This window comes from Pleurodeles waltl, chromosome 12 (genome assembly GCF_031143425.1).
Source record: "Pleurodeles waltl isolate 20211129_DDA chromosome 12, aPleWal1.hap1.20221129, whole genome shotgun sequence".
Lineage (NCBI taxonomy): Eukaryota > Metazoa > Chordata > Amphibia > Caudata > Salamandridae > Pleurodeles > Pleurodeles waltl.
The window spans coordinates 50,883,641-50,900,255 of NC_090451.1; the positions used below are offsets into that span (position 1 = coordinate 50,883,641).

General features: G+C 44.5%; 1 protein-coding gene across 1 annotated transcript in view; it reads left to right on the forward strand.

The window, feature by feature from the left end:
- The first annotated feature begins 5,879 nt into the window (after positions 1–5,879).
- The window catches only part of RAB3A (RAB3A, member RAS oncogene family), a 122,916-nt gene continuing 112,180 nt past the window's right edge, over positions 5,880–16,615 (forward strand). Inside the window, exon 1 of the mRNA XM_069216582.1 lies at positions 5,880–5,986. The gene's annotated coding sequence lies outside the window, so the exon portion shown is untranslated. The remainder of the gene's footprint in view (positions 5,987–16,615) is intronic.

Here is a 16,615-nt window from a genome sequence, read left to right on the forward strand (position 1 = left end):
ACTCATAAAAGATATGAAGCTTCTTGGAAGCGATGGTTGAGTTGGTGCATTGAACGGAGTATTGATCCCCTAAGGGCCCACGTTAGCATGATAATCAATTTCTTATCTGATTTGGGTTTGCAAAGTTTAGCCTATAGGCCTATTAATAATTTTAGATCAAACTGGTGGGCGAACACCCTTTAGTTTGCAAACTTCTAAGAGGCATCAGAATGGTCAAACCCCCTCAACCTAAATATACTGTTTTATGGGATGTTGATATTGAAAATTCTTGTCGCGATAGCTAGAAAAAAATGTATTCATGCCCCAGCTTTTCAATATTGTGTTTGTCCGTCCAATGGGACGTTGCTCTTCCTGTGCATGCCTTTCAAGCGCTAATTGTTTATTTTCTGTGAAGCATTCCATGAAAGTATATCTGTTTTCAAAATGTCTTTGCCTGAGTGATTCTCCCACTTACTTTCCCACACCGCCTGTATTGGTTTCCCATCCCTCCCACCCTCCTGTGTTGCTTACAATTTTTACTCCCTCCCTCCCCATGTCGCTTAGGCTTTACCAGCCCTGCCCCGGTTTCTTAGTGTTTCCCAATACCCTCCAGCCCTCCCCTGTGTTGCTTTGGTACCTCACCCTCCTTACTTTTGTTGCCATTCACCCACGCCTGGAAATAAAAATGCTTTGCTTATTTTATTTTATTTTATTTTAAGTGCCAATCTAACTAAAAACAACAAAGAAAGAAACACCCAGGTCATTTTGTAGGCATGTGCCGGCAGGGCGTATGCGACTACAAAATGACGTGGTACTTGTGTCAAAAGCTTTTGTTTTAACTTTAGCCATGCTGCAGCGCATCGCGGATGATCTGCAGCGTGGCTAGAAACCACAGATGCAACCTATTGGTTTTGCCAATGCTTGTTTGTAAAGTGATGATCTGCTTGTCTTGTGTCTTGATATTTCTTCATCGAGCTGTTGCCTCACTCTCAAGTCTTCATGGAGCTCTACGTAACAAGCAATGATGCTCTGATAACAACAGCATGTTCAGCTTGTTAATGTACTGCGCAGGGGTGGCGAGCTTCCATTCGTTATACACACCCGTTGTACGAGGGACTTCCCAATGGACCTGAACCCTGTGGGTTCCTGCTCAAAGATCTGGTTGCCAATTTCCCTAAAATTGGGACTCCTCTGCAGAAGTAGCTCTTTCTCGCCATGCTGTCTGCTCCCGCTATCAGTCTCAGAGTTCTGGCTGCCCTTCGCTGTCTCCTTGATTTGTATCATGAAACCTATCCTGTAGCTATTCTAGTCCCTGTCCATAAATTGCCTCTTCTGTAAAGTGAGCCGGTGTTTTCAGAAGAAGCAGCTACAGATGTTCCTACGTAGGGGTCATGCAGCTTCCTGTGAACTCAAAATGTGACCCACCTGCTTGGCAAAGACAAATCAATTCCCTAAAGGGCAGTTGTGATATTCAGGCACCAATACCTAAAACAACGAATGGGTACTTAAATAGATGGAAAGCACTCAACTCACTGAAGTGCCAACCCGCACGCCCTTGTCTTTGTGGCACTCTATTTTTACTAGTGATCTGGGTAACTTCAACACCACTGGATGTGCCCCTTATTTTCCTTATTGCTGTTCCCGGCTGTGAGGGCGCCCAAAATATCTCCCCTCCCATTGCGGAGGGAGGCCACCACCCCCTCACCGTGCCATGAGGCTGCTGATGATTGGTAGTTGTCTGGCTAGAGATCTTTTTTGATCTGCACACGTGGATGTGGAATCTGTCAACTCTGTCCAAGAAAATCCATCCAGCCACCAGAACTGGAGTTCTTCTTTGGACCCTGATTTAGTGCTGTGTGCCTGTGCTATGTGTTTGGCGGGGGGGGTCAACTGCTGTGTGAATGGTGCCCGTCAGAGGAACACTATAGCACATGATGGTGGTTCTCTGCATGAGGGAGAAACCACTTGTAAAGAAGGATTAGATGTGTTTATGGTTACTGGTAGGGAGGGGCGTGTCCACCTCCTTGAGTATGGTCATCTTTGTCAATCAGCATGCTTCCAGCTGTGTGTCCACCTGCAACCCTTCTGTTTGGTGAGAACTGGGTTCCACTCATCACAAGCACTGAACAGCATCTGGTCGTCTTCTTGCTCACATCCACGATAAGTGTTTATTTTGATATTTGCATGACAGCCCGCAATCCTTCAGATGGCAAAAGATGTACAGACGTAGGAGGACCCATCAAAGATTTATTGAAAGCAAAACAACTGCAACCTGACTGTTTCGATAAATCACATAATTAGGTGTATCTCTTCATATAAATCTACATTTATTGGCATTGAATTGTCGCTTATCTTTGTAAGTAGGCTTTATAAAAACGAGTAACGGTATTAATCGTGACAGCACGAGACGCTGGGTAAAGCTGCCTAATTTATACGTCTTGCTACGGAGAATTCTCGCCCACCATGTTCTTGGGAGATTAGAGTAACCTCGAGTGTTTTACTCACAGAGTGAGTCAAGCGAGTACACGGAGGCTGGTGGGTGCTTGGGGGAACAAATGAAGGTTTTTGCTTTTTAACCACAGGGGATATTACACTTCTATGTTCCATGTCTTTTTTTGATGTATAATGCCTATCCTATTTAAAAATGGCCCTTTTGTGGATCATCTTTAGTTTTGCTTGCATTCAATCTAAATTCACCCCGATCTCACATTTTTGTTAATTGTTATTGATTGCAATAATATGATACAAAGGTTAAGGATAATACCATGAAATAGCAAGTGTCCTCAACACGCTACCGCCATCAGTATCTGGGGCGAAATGCCCAAGCCCAGCCTTCTTCATCAACCTGCCTGATGGACAAGCTGCCCGCCGAAGCACACTGATACCCACATCTTGAGCTGTGTTCCCACAGCAAACCAACTGGGAGACTGCCACTGAGAGTGTGGTGGCCTACTGCGGCCCTTCATGCTCTGTGTATGTCTGTCAATTGCCCTCAAGTCGCTTTGATGGTTCCTTGGCCCTCCTCTAAGGCTTTGCTAGCATGTCAATGTTACCTGTGTGGAATAAGGATCCCAAGTCAATAACAGTGGGGAGCCCCCGCTGAGGTGGAACAACCATGACCCTCCAGGTCACACATCCCCACCTGGCTCCAAGAGGTGTGTTTAACCAAAGTGGCAAAGCGGCAACCTGCAGTTCCTGATCTCTGACTGAAACTTTGGCCCGGAGCATGCATGTGAGCCTTTTCCTTTGCCCACACACTAACATGCCTCTAAGGGTCTCAGAAAATGGTCTCGAAGGACATCTATAGTTCCCTATGAACATCCACTGCACCTCACCTGGAAGATCCTGAGGTGAGCCTACTCCTTGCATTGGTGCCGGCTTTCCTTTGGTGTGGATCCTGACCGGACGATGCAGACCACTCAACTGCTTGACCCCACCGCTCTGCAGCCAACAGGCAGGGGCTGGGAAACGTGGACACTGCCACCAGATGACCACACTCAATGGTTGCCTATCACAAACTGAGATAACGCGATACCGCTCTCCATATAAAATACTCCCACTCCTGTTACTATCTTCATGAAATTAGCAGTACCTAGGGCAGCGATACGAGAAGAAAGCCAACCATTGCCTCTAGCTATTTCCAATTGACGACCATGTCGACAAGAGTGTTCAAAGGGTTTTATCTTCTCACCAGGAACCTCAGCAGTGTAAAAACAGATCAGGTTTTCTTAAGCATGAAGGTACTTAGTATGACATATCGACCCGCCACTGCTTTAGTTGTAAAAAAAAAAAAAAATAAGTGCTGGAGCCAAAAAGAGTTTCTTAGAAGCCTGCAACCAGCACTGCCAAATGCCAGGTCTGCTGAACATTGAATCTTTGTTTCACATCATGCCTCTTTCTCCCACCACCCTACAATTCCTGTGTCCTCACCTCGCTGTTTTAGGTTTTGTTACTGCCTCCTCTCTTTGTCACTGTTTTCGTATCCGTAACGCTCTTGTGTCAAAGTCTAATCGCAAAACCACTGCCAGTACATAAGTAATGAGAACCTTCTTTTTTGCTACAATATGTTTCCTGATTGGACAAATGTTTTTTGGAGGCCATGCTCTGAGAAAATAAGTGTTGTTGCCAGTTCATAGATGGCTGGATCATATCATGCGCACAGACAGGCTCCTTTGAAAGTCTACCACAGGCTTGAACTAATGACTGAAAAATTACAGGGTGACTGAAGGGCTCAAACAATAGTGAAACAAGCCCTTCTGCCCTAAGGTCAAGGTCAGTGTGGCAAACTGACCTAGTTAGGTATTGACAAAGAAGCTCTTCATTGTAGCCAAAGCACCTGCAGTTTATTAAGTAACACATAAACCACTAACTGCATTAAGTCAACTGATTCATACAAGGGTTTAGCATTCCTCTCAAACTGTGGAATCTCCATGGAGAGCAATATTGATTAGTTTTGGGGAGAAGCCATTGAAATCAGTGGAAATGAACATTTTTTGGCTGGTGAGATATGCTTTCTGGGAGGGTCCATTGGAGCATAGGAGTAGTTTCATAAGTTTAAAAGGTGCCAAAGAGTCCAAACAGGGTAATATCCTCCAAAATAATAAAGAGCTGAGCAGTATGAATTTACGTCACCGAAGTTAGTTAACAAATTACTTTACATTGAACTGGCCAGGTTACCATTAAGGATAAGGGTTAAAATATACTCTGCTATTTAGAAAGAAAAAAAAATAAACAGTTGGCGATTAAAGCAATATTAAGTTGCTTTAATACACATATTATTATATGTATAAGATTATTTTTTTATATTTTAAGCTCACTGCTTTTTTTTGGGGGGGGGGGGGGGGGGGGGGGGGAGGTACCACTACTGCATAACTTTGTCAACTACTCTCATTTCAAAGATATAGGTGTGTGTGTGTGTATATATATATATATATATATATATATATATATATATATATATATATATATATATATATATATATACACACACACTCATTTACAAGACTACATATTTAAAATTAGCTATGGCTTGACCTCCCACCCTGCACCCCTAACCACCCGTCTGCTCTCCATTCATCTCTCTGCTGGGAGCAGACAGGGGCCTGTGTTGCTGGCAGTAACAGATACTCAACTTTAATTATTTCATACTATGTAGTGTCTGTTAAAGGAGAGCATACGTTTAACTCATGGTTCCCTAGATGATCTGACCTTTGTCCCAAAAACGTCTGGGCACCACACATAGATACGTCTTTTGAACAAGCTTTATATCCCCTCCCAAACAATGATGCATGCTGGAACTTGTAGTTTTAAAATGTGATACAGCGCCCAGCATGATTTCCCCTCTAGCTGCAAGCCTCCTTCTTGATACACGGGCTACTGGCAGCTGTGGTAAGGACGCTCGTGGGTATTCTGACACAATTGATCCACTTCTGTGGCCTAATTATGGATGTGGCCAATGAACAAAATGGCGCCGCCGGCCAGACAACAAGCGGCTCTTCCCCTCGCCTGCCTCGGGGTGGACACATCCCCTCCGTGAGGGAACGCTTACTGCCACTAGGCTGGAGTCGCATTTCCGACTCCCTCATTCATAATTCACCCATTAACGACCAGGGACAGGACGGTTTAATAATGCATCAACCCCCGCCATCAGCAGCAGACTCTCTGAGGAGAAGACCCCGCCCACACGGAGAGGCAGTGCCCGGCTACCAAGCGGCGTCTTCCCGTTGGATGCGATCGACGCCAATCACGCCGCGCGCTCTACTCTGATTGAGAAAGGCAGCAGAGGGGCGGGGTTAAAGGAACGCCGGCTTGACTGACAGCTACTAAGCTGTAGGCGTCCTCTCCGCTGCTACAGAGGAAGGCGTGTCCTCCCTGTGCCAGTGTGGCCACGCCCTTACCCTCGCAGCTGTCAATCAGGCTGACGTCAGAAGCGGTCACTGCAGGTGCAGGAGCATAGGCTGCGTTTGGTGCAATAGGAGCGGAGCAATAAAAAGCAAGGACGAGAGAGGTAAGATGCTTACGGCTTATTTCTTCCTTGATGCACACGAATATTTTGTTTATTTTTTAAACATGACAAATATGCAACAATGCTGTGCACTGAAAGGGGAGGTTGCTGCAACAGACTAGGTCTGTGCTTGCTGAAACAGGAAAGATGCTGTATAACCTTCATTTGACACCTTAGGGATGCTGAAACGGGAGGATTTGCATTAAATGTGTCCGAGACAGAATGTGCCTGTGAAGTCGATGAGAATGGATTGCTGACAGTGGCTGCTGTATAATTCATAAGCGTAGATGGCTCTGGTGTAGATGGCTCAAGCCTGCAGAGGGCTGTTGTGTTTTCAATGTTCGTGTTTATATTCAGATCTGCAAACATTTAATGTAAGGGGGAGTGTGTACATTAAAGATGTATATTCAATGGTTTACACTATTTTTGTCTAACTCAAAGTGAAAATTGGATTGTCTCTATGCGCTCTAAATTGACCGTGGTCAGTGCAAAAACATTGCTCAGATAGGTACTGACTAGTATAGTGTTTGTACCTGTACATATGACATAAGTATACGCTCGCCCATGTGTATTCTCATGATGAGGTGATGTCCTTTGTACACACGTATGTATGTGACCAGCTGCATGGTTAGGGTCTGGGAGCTCAGCATTTTAAAACACTACTCTTTTATTTCGTTTACATCTTTGCATGAAATAATTTCGCAATAATTTACAGACAATTCCACGGTTCTGGTTCTGAACTTAAAAAACGTGTTTTTAATTTTCTTGTACATTTTTCATGCTGACTAAGCAGTCCTGGGAAAAAGGATTACCTAGACTCCAGACCTCCTTAAAATAGTCTTTAGTGACCGCACAGCCATGTTTTTAATTCCTAAGTGGGAGAAATAGGGTTGGTGCTTGGACAGAGTGGGGGAGGTGAGTGGGGTGCAAGGGAAGGGGGGAAAGGGGGGAGGGATGGGTCCTCTAGTCTGCCCCTCCAGGGATGTTCCTTTTTGCTTGCATGGTGGGGGAGGGGGAGCTGGGCATAAGGGTTGCATCGATGGCTAGCACTGCATCCGTGTCGTCTTCCTCAAGGGAGATGGATATGATGTCCCCCCTCCCCCTGCAGATGCTGCAGGACAGGCTTATGTTCCCAGCTCTTGCAAAATTTGGTCTTTCATTATTAATTCTGTTTGTTTGTTGACAGTATTGATTTCAACACGTATTAACCTCTTTCAAAAAGGCGACCCCATCCTTCTATGGGTGGCACTGCTGAGTAAGCACATACATTTGTTTTGAGGTAACCTTTATGTGGATTTGTGTCTGTGATTTTGCGTTTGTGAAATAAGTTAAGTTTAACATCCGTGCGTTTAACATCCATATGTTTTTTTGTTAAACCTACATAGATTTGAAAATGTGAACCTTGTTGCAAATCCTCTGTGGGTTTTAGAACATTGAGAAGATCTCGTTTTAATAGTGATTTTAGACTAAAGTAATTGCAGGACATAGATGGGTACATTGCTTCAGACTTAGCCTGTATTAGCTTTAGATGAGTGTTTTTTCAAACCTGGGGGTTTAATGAGAGAAGCAAGGCAGTACATGCATTTTCTTCTCTGTAGCTGTTTCTGAATACAGTAGGTTGAAGCAGGGAATCTCTTTGTTTGATCCGCATATTGCAATAATAAAATGACCTCGAAGAGAACCAGGTGTGAACTTGTAATTGGCTTTATTCTCAAAATATCCATCTTGCTTGGCTGGCAGACAATTATATGTTTCTGGTACTTTAGTGAATACTTTATGGGTGCCACACACAAGCTGCCCTTAAATTATTATTTCCTGCAGTGTTTTTAAACGGATAGCAAAGACCATCGACTTAAGCCAAGAGGTAAAGCATTTAACATTAATAATTAGATTAAAAGATTGACAATGTATTATACCAAAAACATTGATAGTGAAATAAAATTTAACAATAGATTCTTGCATGTTTGCAACCAGTTCTTGAATGCTTTTCACCATGCATCGTTGTTCGGCGTACCAAATAGTCCGTAACGCAGACAGATGAATGTCGCACATTGGTCTCATCCACTGGCCTGTAAACTGCTGACATTGCCATTTCTAAACACATCAAGTCAAGCATGCAATCTCATGCTTCTCGGCTGTAAGACACTGTACTTGATATCTGGTTATTGCAGTGCTTTTTTAAGATAGGGGTGTCATTATGTAATTCCTAAGCCAATTTGTAGGGACTTGCCCTGCGGTGACTTGTGTAATCTCGTGTGCTGGGTAAAGAACACAAAAAACCTTAGGTGGCTCGTTAATTATATTAATCGTCTTATGATAATTTAGCCTTTTAACCTGGTACAAATAGTTGCGTTGGGTAACTGTTGCCTGTAGGGTTTGTATACAGTGTTGTGGGATTTCCTTCAGAGGAACAATACATTTATCCTAAAAATAAGCAGGGTTATTAGCATGCAACTGTCTGAGATGAAAGCACATCCGTGATAGAACGAGGCGGTGACATCTTTCATGAGTGTGCATGGGTGCATTGGTGCTCGAAGGGAACATGCATGCACCAGTGTCCTTTAATCGATAAATCCCTGCATGTCTTTTGAAATGTCCTTCCCACCCTTCTAGAGTGAAATCAATCACTGTAGACATAAGTGGTTCAGTACAAAGGGAACCAGTGTTATCAAACGTACATGTTGATATGATTAGGTGTTTGCGTCCTGTCTATCCTGTAGGACTCCGCTTGACAATCATCAGATAAGTGGGGGACCATGGTATCTCAGATCATGCACTAGATAAAAGTCACACGATAAATAGTCTCTTCGATCAAGCAAGGAAAAGCTCTCCACTGCCATAAAATCAAAGTTCAGGCATAGAAAATAGTGGTGGCGGGGCTAGAGTTGCGAAAGGCTTCTGTTGGAACCATCTTTCAGAAAGTAACACCTGCCTTTTTCTATTTCACTCGCTCTTCCTGTGTGATTTCCCCATAGAACTAGCCTGCTGCGGAGAAGACGCCTCGTTTCTTGTACTGCAGCACACAAAATACTCACATACCTGTTAAACGTAACTATATTCCTCTCCAGGGTTGTACGGTCAAAGATCTGGGGTGCCATGGATACGAGTTTCCGCCTCTTTTATGTTTACACCTGAATATTGATGTAGCATCAATTGTAACATCAAGCACATTTTGTGGGCCCTCTCACATGTCTTAAGATTGGATCGTCCTTGAGGGGCGCGTCTTTGCCACCGTTATTCTCAGAAGGATAATTTTTTATCCACACTATAACCAGCAGCCCTTTTCAGCAAGTCTAATGCAAGGGAAATGCATAAAGTGCATTTAACTTCTGTTTCCCTACTCAGATCACCTTGTCCAGGCTTCAAGACAATCCAGGTCCTATGGCTCACTCACAACTTCTTGCGTAGAAGTGAATTTGTCCTGACTCCCAGTGCTTACACCAAGGAAGCCTAGAGTATCTCTTTGTTATCAGGTCCCTGTAAGCCTGCGGATTGCACTTTTTACTGATCGTAGAATCCATAAGAGGGATCCTCTATTGTAAACCCAAATAGCACTTTCTACCTTATTTTCTTGAGTCTTTCTGTGAGCAAAGAATCGATGTGGGACTGAAGCCAATTCTAGGTGCGCAATATGTAATGCTCCCAACTGTCAGTGACTGAGCATATTGTATGGAATGATTCAGTAACATCCTTTATGGGCAATTTTTGGACACTGCATTTTTCAAATTGGTAAAAGCAAACAAATATGCTGTGAAATCAAGACTTACAGTGTTTGATATCACCTGTTATTTATACTACAAGCGTTCTTTGTTTTCAGCACTTTTTTTGGTCTCAAACAGAATGTGGATTCTCTCTGACATTCTGCCATGCTGCTTTTCAGTGGCTAAGACTCTCTGTCCCTGTGGTGTTGGGTTAATCTGGATCAGATGCAGGGCGAAGTGTATCTGTCAACATTAATTCATGCATTTTAAAAACCTTCAGGCTCCCACATAATTTTATCTGACCAGGGGGATTCTTATGTTTGCAGATTTGTAGAGTGAACTATCACCTGGAAGGGTATCCTGGGGCTGAGCAGGTGTGAGCATAGCTTAACCTAAGGGCTAGTGGGACTGCCCAAAGAGCCAGGTCTTCAACTTCTTGTGGAATTCAAGAAGTGAGGAGGAGGCTTTCATGTGCAGCGGCAGGTCGTTCCACACTCTAGGAGCAATACAGGAGAAGACTCTACTACCGGATTTGTTTTTTGTATGTGTGGGACGTCTGGAAGTAGGATTCCAGACAAGCGGAGGTGTCCTGTAGTGAAATCCATGGCAATGACCCATTCACACACCCTAATCGTCTGAATTATGCCTGTGTCAAACAATTTTTACAACTTCCTTGGAGCAGAGTTCATCAGTGTTGCATGATTCTGTTGCACCTTCCTAACTAATGGCACATATTTGGCATTGGCCCTAGTGTGATACACAGACCTTCTTTCAAGATCAATCGCCACAACAAATAATTTCAACTTCCTTACTCGGAGTGATGTTCCAGAAGCCATTGACATGTAGCTTAATAGTGAATTCTTTCTTTGTTACCATTTTAACACTGCTCGCTCCTCAATGACTTATCAAACCCTTCCATATTTATTCCATTTCAAACACTATGCATGTTTCTTCCTTGCTGTAATTCCTATAACACATGGAAACATTACCTTTTCTCCCACACATTTTGCATAACATTGTTACTGCCTAACTGTTCTTCAGATTGACAAAGTTTTGACGTCTTTCACATCTATGATAACTTCTCAATGCTTGTCTTCATATCTTTTGCACCCTCCATTTTGTCTTGTTTTTAGCAGATCTTGCAGGCAGTAACATCCCTGGAAACAACATCTTAGTTTAGCTCATAGAGTAATGTATACAAAAAGGGAGCCTTTTATCACCCACAGATGAATGGCCAAGTTGAATGCTTCAGGAGAACATTGAATAATAGATTCAATATGTTCTGTTTATATGAATAGTGCAGTGGGTGGAGAGTGGAGAAAGTAACTAAAGGAAAGATTGTGTGCTTACTGTCCGACACCACATGGTACAATGGTGCTGATTCCCTTTGAAGTGTTGCAAGGAAGGAAACACAATTGCTGTGTGGGTCTGTATGGGTCAAGAGCTGGTGTCTTGCCTCTCCACCTCGCAGTCTTCTCCCCCATCCTCTTCTCCCTCCCGTCCTTCCCACTCGTTACTGTTTCCCACTTTCCCTTTCTCACTCTTTCTTCCTCTCTCCTTCATTCTTTTTCTATTTCCTACTCCTTTTGTATCTTTCTTGTTATCTCTATAATTCTCTGATTCCATTTATTCCTCTCATTCACTTGTTCTCTCCATTTCTATAGCTATCTCCTCTCTCTCTCTCTCTCTCTCTCGTTATCTATTCGTCTATGTCTCTCTTTTTTTATATTTTGTTCTTTTAGGTTAGCAGGTGCATTCCATTGATTATTATTATGTTTTTTTTAAAAAGATGGCTGAGTTGCACTGGATTCATTAATGCAACTAAAATATATCGGTTGCGTTTTAGGCGTGGCGAAAGAATGTTCAGCAGTAATAGAAATACTTTTGAAATCATTTCCCAAGGGTCAAATAAAGAATGTACTGTCAAGACACATTATTTTAATTGGTTGGCATGCTCTGAATGGGGTAACTGTTTTAAACAGATGAGTGCACAAACGTTTTGCCTGTCTGGCCTTTTTTTGACACTGCTCTTCCACAGGCCTGTCGCAGTTTGCTGTTCATTATTTTTTTATTAAGCAGGTTGGTCTACAGTGGATGGACAGAGCTTGTGCAAATGAATAGAGAAGGTATCTGTGACATGATTTCAGATTAAAGATATTGGGGTATCTTGGTTTGCAGAAACATTTTTTATAAATTTGATAGGCAGAAACCATTTGTTATCAGATGTTCTTTTTTTATCTTCTGTTTCATTTATACATTTGTGAAGTTATGGTGGAATCTTGTCAAAGAGTGGATTTTAGAATAATCTTCAAGCTTCACAGCAAGTGCACTTTTAAATCAAAATGCAAATCAACAAATGTATATGATACTAATTAGTCGATAGATCAATAAAATATCATTAACCTGATGGAGGGAAAGTGCATTGTAGAGGAGTCAGTGTGATAGATTCACACCATAAATCTGACAATCGAGGTTTTCAAGGGGAGAGTGGGGGGGGGGGAGGGTGGAGAAGTACAGATGCTCCTATTAGTTTTAGCCATAATCCCTATAATTTATAGTACGAATACTTCCCATGCTGTATCCATACAATTTATGGGCCCATATATTTTCCAGTATTTTGGGTGCCTTGTACAGCGCTTAAATTAAGCTTGACTGCACTTTAGATCTCTGCCCTACCAGACGTGTACTGAACAGATGGGAAATGGTGCAATTTAGGGTTCTTCGGCTTAAGGGGGGGGGGGTCTTCTGAGTCCAGGCAATAAGGAGTTAAAGAGTGTTTTCTAGTTAATGAATCTTGGAGTGCTTAATATCAGGCTGAACATCTTTTGGTAATCGCAGTAGTTAAACAAAATAGTTATTTCACTCTTGCCAATAAGCAGGCATGAGCAATGCCTGGCCTTTTCTTCTCAGGTTGTACATTATGGCTGCCCCTGCAGGCACATACGAAGTCATGTTTCAGCTCTGGTTAGACCTGGCTGGTACCCACCTCCTTTGACGTCCTTGCCCTTCTAGACCTAGGTGATGTAGAGGGTTTGATGGGTGGGGCTAGCACACCTAAATGAAGGCGGCTTTAAGGGCTTTGTGGGCAAAGCCCTCTGCCATAGACAACCTGGCAGCTTTAACATCCGAACAAAAACTTTACGCGGGTTGTGGCATCTCACAGCAAGTTGTGGATGTTTTCTGGTATATGAACATTATTTGGGCTCGTTAACCTAATGCACCCTCCCTATCATATTCTTCTGTTGCTCTGTAGCTAGGGCCACTGGAATTATGATGCTGTGGCGTTTTCTGCATAATTATGAATAAGATGCATTTGCCACATAATCTGCAGGTTTTAACAAAGCAATTGTTTCTAGCTCAAACGGATCCCAAAACGCAGCAACATGTGCTGCTCGCTATGGAAAGCCCTTTGCAAAGGGTCACTGGTCCCCTTTCAGTTACATATTGCTGTATTTGGGTTTCAAACTGGTGGTAAAGAGGACACATGTTTTCCCAGAAAGTGTAAACATGTGAACAAATGACAAAATAATGAAGTAATATCAATAAAAAGTGGCCAATTACACCACATAATTTGCCTTTTCTTGCCGCATAATTTCACCAATATAGCTTCAGAATTTGGTCCTCCCATGCTACATGATTCCAGTCGCCCTGCCTTAAACATGGCTGCGGTACGACCCAAGGGGCACAGATCGGGTTTATATTTAGTTCGTTAGGAGTAATGTCTCCTTGAGTGTACCCTATATTTCCCTGTTATAATGTTGATCTCGATCCATTTGGTTAATCCTAAGAAAATATTGGGAACATTAACAAGAGCATGTTTGAAAGGAATTGATGACAGAGAGGTGCATTCTGGGATCAACAAAGGTTAGAGTTGAGCAAGGATGGCCCACTGGAACCAAAGCTGGAAGCAATGTTTGTGTATTATCGTGTCATCCAAAGCCATTCGTAAGGCAACAAATGACTTAAAGTGAAGGTGACCCAAGAACTGACCAGGGAAGCATGGACATCGGGGCAGATGGGGAGAGGCACTGGGGCAAGCAGGCAGACATCGTGTAAGGGAAACACAGACGCTGGCACCTGGATACACAAACACTGAGACTAGGAGACAGACACCAGGACAAGAAGAGTGGATGATGGCTCCTGTAGACAAGGATGCTGAGAAGAGATAAGGAGAGCGGATGCATGGTCACAGGCAGCCAGTGAATAGACTATCGACTCTGATGGACATATGGGGTCATGGAGACAGAGCCACTAGGATAGGAAGACGGCTCCTGTAGACAAGGATGCTGAGAAGAGATAAGAGCGGACACCAGAACAGACAGCCAGTGAATAGCCTATTGACTCCTCTGATGGGGTGAGGGAGACACGCGTGCCTGGATAGGAAGACATGGATGATGGCTCCAGTAGACAAGGATGCTGAGAAGACATAAGGAGAGCAGAGACATGGTCACCGGAACAGGCAGCCAGTGAGAGGACCATCGACTCTGATGGACACATGGGGTCAGGGAGACACAGCCACCAGGATAAGAAGACATGGATGATGGCTCCAGTAGACACAGATACTGAAAAAAGATAAGAGCAGACACCAGAACAGGCAGCCAGTGAATAGACTGTACCTGACGGGGTCAGGGAGACACATGCACCTGGATAAGAAGACATGGATGACGGCTCCAGTAGACAAGGATGCTGAGAAGAGATAAGGAGAGCGGACGCATGGACAACAGGCAGCCAGTGAATAGACTATCGACTCTGATGGACACATGGGGTCATGGAGACAGAGCCACTAGGATAGGAAGACATGGAAGATGGCTCCTGTAGACAAGGATGCTGAGAAGAGATAAGAGCGGACACCAGAACAGACAGCCAATGAATAGCCTATTGACTCCTCTGATGGGGTCAGGGAGACACGCGTGCCTGGATAGGAAGACATGGATGATGGCTCCAGTAGACAAGGATGCTGAGAAGAGAGAAGGAGAGCGGACGCATGGTCACCGGAACAGGCAGCCAGTGAATAGACTGTACCTGACGGGGTCAGGGAGACACATGCACCTGGATAAGAAGACATGGAAGATGCTCCATTAGACACGGATGCTGAGAAGAGCTCAGGAGAGCAGAGACATGGTCACCGGAACAGGCAGCCAGTGAGCAGACAGGTGATTGTGATGGAGACATGGATTCAGGGAGACACCGCCACCAGGATAAGAAGACCTGGACGGGGGCTACAAAAGCCACGGATAATGAGGTGGACAGACCTGGGCGACCTGATACTGGAACATGCAGGCATTTAGAAAGCAAGTGACTGAAGGAGACTGGGCCAGGGAGATACTGGCGCCGAGAAACAAACATTGAGACAAGTGGGCACAAACTTCAGGGTCAGAAAACATGGAAAACGAACGACATAAGACAGGACCAAAATGAGGCGCTAATCTGGGACAGGCAGCCAGTCGGTAAAGAAGTCCCTGTGCGTGTGAGACACTGGGGCCGGGATATATTGGAGCATGAAGACACTAGGATGGAGAGACACTAGAACAGGGAGACCCAGAGAGGCCCTGGGTCACGGAGATCTGGCCGCTTGGACTCAGACACAGGTACTGGGACAGGGGGACAGGCATTGGGCACAGTCACATGGCACTGGGACAGAGTGACAACCCCTGAGGCACTGGGGCGGGGTGACATGGACACTGGAACAGAGTGTCAGGAACCTTGAGGCATGATAATAACTGATGACACTGATACATGTACACTGGGAATGGTGACATGGATACAGAGATGCTGAGACATGCACACTGGGACAGGGTGACATGGTCACTGAGACATGCACTGAGACATGGTGACATGGATACAGAGATGCTGAGACATGCACACTGGGACAGGGTGACATGGACACTGGAACAGAGTGTCAGGAACCTTGAGACATGATGACTTGGAAATGACGGCGGGGTGACATGGTCACTGAGACATGTACACTGGGAATGGTGACATGGATACAGAGATGCTGAGACATGCACACTGGGACAGGGTGACATGGTCACTGAAACAGAGTGTCAGGAACCTTGAGGCATGATGACTTGGAAATGACGGCGGGGTGACATGGTCACTGAGACATGTACACTGGGAATGGTGACATGGATACAGAGATACTGAGACATGGTCACTGAGACATGTACACTGGGAATGGTGACACGGTCACTGAGACATGCACTGAGACAAGGTGACATGCATACAGAGATGCTGAGACATGCACACTGGGACAGGGTGACATGGTCACTGAGACATGCACTGAGACATGGTGACATGGATACAGAGATGCTGAGACATGCACACTGGGACAGGGTGACATGGACACTGGAACAGAGTGTCAGGAACCTTGAGACATGATGACTTGGAAATGACGGCGGGGTGACATGGTCACTGAGACATGTACACTGGGAATGGTGACATGGATACAGAGATGCTGAGACATGCACACTGGGACAGGGTGAGATGGTCACTGAGACATGCACTGAGACAAGGTGACATGCATACAGAGATGCTGAGACATGCACCCTGGGACAGGGTGACATGGTCACTGAAACAGAGTGTCAGGAACCTTGAGGCATGATGACTTGGAAATGACGGCGGGGTGACATGGTCACTGAGACATGTACACTGGGAATGGTGACATGGATACAGAGATACTGAGACATGGTCACTGAGACATGTACACTGGGAATGGTGACATGGATACAGAGATGCTGAGACATGGTCACTGAGACATGTACACTGGGAATGGTGACACGGTCACTGAGACATGCACTGAGACAAGGTGACATGCATACAGAGATGCTGAGACATGCACACTGGGACAGGGTGACATGGACACTGGAACAGAGTGTCAGGAACCTTGAGACATGATGACTTGGAAATGACGGCGGGGTGACATGGTCACTGA